Genomic DNA, 4,976 nt, shown 5'->3' with positions numbered 1-4,976 from the left:
AGTATTATAGTGCAAAATGAAGACCAAGTAGAGATTTCGTTCTCTAAGATATGGAGCCCTTCAATGGATAAAACCACAGTTCCCTTGAAGGTAGACAAAAGGTGAGCCCTAGTTCATTGCATACTTTTTTCACCTTATAAGAAATAAACAAAGTTAACGAAAGTCTAATCTCTACACACCGATTTCAACTTTGCAGGTACATAGTTCGACGTGGAAGCTCAGGGCTTTATCTGTATGCTGTAATGGAACGCTTAAAAGGGTGGCCTGACGTTGATATGGATCAAATTAGAGTGGTTTTCAAACTTCAAAGTGAAAAGTAAATGGAGAATTAATCAATATTGTTTATCATTATTTATTTTATATTAATCAATTGAAGGCAACAAGAACATTTATTTATGAAATCAATGGTCAGGTTTCACTACATGGCAATATCCGATGATAGGCAGAGAGTAATGCCAATGCCTCAAGATCGCACCACTGGCCAACCTCTAGCCTATCCTGAAGCAGTTCTTTTAACAAATCCAGTCAACCCTCAACAAAAGGAGAGGTAATTAATTATGAGAATATGGATTCAAAAGATTTACAAGACATAAATAAATAGATTCCATCGCGAAACAATAGATGGACCCACTTTGTATTTTTGGGTATACGTGGACCGGATCGACCTAAGTATTAATAGCTTCATTTTAATTTCTCATTATTGGATTAATATATTGATAGTGTGCAAAGTGTTTTGATTAAATGTAAAATAATTGAAAGAAAATTGTGTTAGAAATCAAAGAAAATGTTATAGGAAAATAATAAATGCTAATTAATTTCTTAGGAATTTAAAAAATTGAAACGTCTTATTATTGTGTACCTTCATTTATTATTTTATTCATTAATATTGTGGAATGATACGTGCAGGTGGATGATAAATACCAGTACTCTTGTGAGAACAAAGACAACAAGGTGCATGGGTGGATATCAAATGACCCACCGGTTGGATTTGGATGATCACACCCAGTAATGAATTTCGCGATGCTGGCCCCGTCAAGCAAGACCTAACCTCTCATGTGGGGCCTATTGTTCTCAATGTGAGTATGTGATATTTGAAAATTTTCACTACTTGTTAACAATTTATAAGTAGAACGCCTCAATATTTTTACATTGAGAGGTTCATTTCCCTTCAAAATTCTTTTTTTTATCACAAATGTATTTTAATTATAATTCAGTTATTTTTGTTTAGATGTTTGGTAGTGTTCATTATGCTGGGAAGGACTTAAATACAGAGTATCGAAATGGAGAGCCATGGAAGAAAGTTTTTGGCCCTGTTTACGTCTATCTTAATTCTATTCCGCCTTCTGAAAATCCCAAAGCCCTTTGGGAAGATGCTAAAAGACAAGTACATATCTATTTGTTTATTCATTCTTTTTGTTCATGAGAATTTTGGATGCAATTTTGAGTACTCATGCTTGTTGTTGATTATTAGATGTCAACTGAAGTTAAAAGCTGGCCATATAATTTTCCTCGATCTGAAGATTTCCCTTCTTCTGATCAACGGGGAAATGTCGTAGGTCAATTAGTAGTTCGTGACCCATACATCAATGAAAAATTGATTGATGCAAGTTTAGCTTATGTGGGATTGGCAGCACCAGGTGCTGTGGGCTCATGGCAAACAGAAGTAAAGGTTAGAAATTTCAACAAATTTGAAATTTCATTTTCAAATTATCTAGCAACATGAGGAATTTCTTGGCTAAACATTGCTATGTTTTTTCAATTTACTTATAGGGTTACCAATTTTGGACTCAAGCTGACAAGAAAGGAAGTTTCTCAATTAAAAATATCAGAGCTGGGAAATATAGTTTATATGCATTTGTTCCTGGTTTTCTTGGAGATTACAAGTATAATGTTGATGTCATTATTCAACCAGGTATTTATAGCTTATAGTAGTTTTATAAATGGTTTAAACTAATTTTCTTTAATTACTTAATGAAATTATGTACATGTTGAACTACAGGATCTGAGATCAAATTGGGTGTACTTACATATGATCCTCCAAGAAATGGTACAACTCTTTGGGAAATTGGCATTCCTGATCGTACTGCTTCTGAATTCTATGTACCAGACGCAAACCCAACGCTCGTCAACAAATTGTATATTGATAGCCCAGCAAACAAGTTAGCTCCCTTCCACATTGCTGCATGCCTTCTTGTTTCATCCAAAGTTAATATCATGCATCATTTTTTATTATTGCTTTTTCCTATACAGATTTAGACAATATGGATTGTGGGAAAGATATACTGATCTATACCCTAAGAATGATCTCATATATACCGTTGGTGTTAGTAATTATGCTAAAGATTGGTTCTTCGCCCATGTTAACAGGTACTTATTAACATCTATTTTATTTTCTTTCAATCTTTAATTTACTTGAAGTATAATAATAATAATAAGGAAAATGTACAAAAATGTACCGTGTGGTTTCATCGGGTTTTTACTTCAGACTCTGTAGTTTATTTTAGGATATGTGATTCAATTTTGTATCAAAATAGTACCTCATAATATCTTTTCAGTTACAAGCAATGATAATTTCTAAACTCTACACTATTATAAAATTTATATCACAGTGTACTATTATGACACAAAATTAAATCACAGATCTTGAAGTAAATCATATACCCTAAAATGAAAAACTAATGAAACTACAAGATACTTTTTTATATTTTTCTCTAATAATAATTATATTGAGATTGGTTATTCAAATTGCAGAAAGGTTGGAAATACGGCATATAAGGCAACTACATGGCAGATCATATTTGAACTTAAAAGTGTAATGCAAAGTGGAAGTTACACTTTGCAAATAGCCTTGGCATCAGCTACTAATTCTGAACTTCAGGTATACCATTCGCTTTTTACTTAGCAATTTCATTACTTTTATATCTTAAACTTAATAATGAAAAATCTATCATGCATGCAAAAGGTGAGGTTCAACAATGCCAATGTCAAACGACCTCTTTTCACAACAAGGCTAATAGGCAAGGATAATGCTATTGCAAGATACGGAATTCATGGTTTATATTGGTTCTATAGCATTCAAGTACCAGCTTCTCAACTTCTCCAAGGAAAGAATACAATTTATCTTACTCAGACTAGAAATGGAAGCCCTTTTAGTGGTATTATGTATGATTATATTCGTTTAGAAGCACCGACAAAAGCTTAATGGTGGGTGGTAAAACATTGATTTTGTAAATGTTTATATATATATATATATATGGATAATAACATTTAATATGATTTTGTTTTTCTTTTTCAATACATAACTACTACATTTTGAGCTTTTTATCTTTGTCTTTTGTCATTCATTTAATGACTATTTTGAATCAATTATTTATAAAAAATATAGCATTATTGAAAACTCCGTAATAAAATAATTGTCAATGGAACGATTCCACGAAAATGAAGAAAAAAATAAAGCCAACCACACTAAAACAGAAAAAGTAACTTAGAACATGTCTTAACAACTGTTAGTAAAGTCAATAGGTATTATGTATGATTACACATTGAGTGTGGTTGATGCAATTTTGTTTTTATTTTATTTTTTAAATACTAATTTTTAACGTTTCCTGTATATTTATTTAACTTAATGTATATAACTTGATTTTTATATATTTTTATTAAAATAAAAAATCTCTTTAAACTCTTGATAAATTTTAAAAAATTTATGTAAATTTTCAATAAAAATTTTAATTTATAGAATTTCTTAATTAAATAATATTAAAAAATTTCATTAAATAAACAGAAATTCTTCTCATTTAATTTTTATTTTAAATTCTTGCTCTATACATGTAGCTAATACTTTAGCCAGTAAAAGTAAAATCTATTATTTATTACTTTGTCTCTATAGCCATTGTTCTATCCATAATTGAAAACTCCCCTCAAACACGCACAATTCACCACTTCACAGGAACACAGAGAGAGCCTAAGAAACCACACTCAAACTAACAAACTCTTTCACAATGAACTACAGCATGAAGAATCTAAATTCACGTGACTAACAAAATATCTAAATTTATTAAAAAATTATATGACTATTTCAAAATTTATCAAGGGTTTAAAAAGGTCTTTTGCCTTTTATTAATTTTCATATAAATTATTATATTATTATCATTATTATTATTTTATCAATCAAATTTAAATTTATTATCATAATAAATTCATGAATATAAATTTATTATCATAATAATTATTTAATAACTAAATAATTATTTCACTAATAATAATAATAATTTAATAACTAAATAATTAAAATTTTAAAACAATTAAAAAATGACAAAATAAAATATTAAAAATATTATTAAAAAAATGGTATAAACCGAGCTTGCCATATAGAGGGGTTAGGAGCAAATGTTATTAACAAACTATTTATATAATGTTTATAATGATAAGATAAATAATAAAAAAAAAATTCAAATTCTATTTTTATTTAAATAGTTACAAAAGATATAATTTATTTTAATAATTTTTTTTAAAAGCAAAACTATTGATTGTATTAATAAAATTCTATCAAATAAAGAGGAATATCATCCCAAACAGAGAGACGCCAAAATATGAGCAGTTAGAATAATATTATGATAAATCTAACTAATAGAAATATTAGTTCTAGAATCTAACAAATATTTACTATCATTCAAAATCAAACTTCTACACCCCTGCATAAGATAATTTGGCAAAAATACTCGTTCTTCATTCTTCTTTCTCGAGTATAAATCATTAAAGTCTCCCGAACAAAGTTACGGAAAAGAGTTTCTACGAAATAAATCTCGAATAAGGTTCCAAGATTGTTATCGTCGTTGCGATTCCGGAAACTCATAATAACTAATAAACCTCCATTGAATATTACATTCCGAAACAACTAAATCAATAAAATTTGAAAAAAAGCCGATTACAGAAACAGACCATAATTTTTTCACATTAACGAAAGATCTCCTCTCAAT

At 29.0% G+C, this 4,976-nt stretch overlaps 1 pseudogene; it reads left to right on the top strand.

Moving 5' to 3' along the window:
* Nucleotides 1–3,202, top strand: part of LOC122723262 — a 7,600-nt pseudogene extending 4,398 nt beyond the window's left edge.
* Nucleotides 3,203–4,976: the final 1,774 nt, after the last annotated feature.

The sequence above is a fragment of the Manihot esculenta genome, chromosome 3 (assembly GCF_001659605.2).
Source record: "Manihot esculenta cultivar AM560-2 chromosome 3, M.esculenta_v8, whole genome shotgun sequence".
NCBI classification, from domain to species: Eukaryota; Viridiplantae; Streptophyta; class Magnoliopsida; order Malpighiales; family Euphorbiaceae; genus Manihot; species Manihot esculenta.
This window is presented reverse-complemented; position numbering and strand designations above follow the sequence as displayed.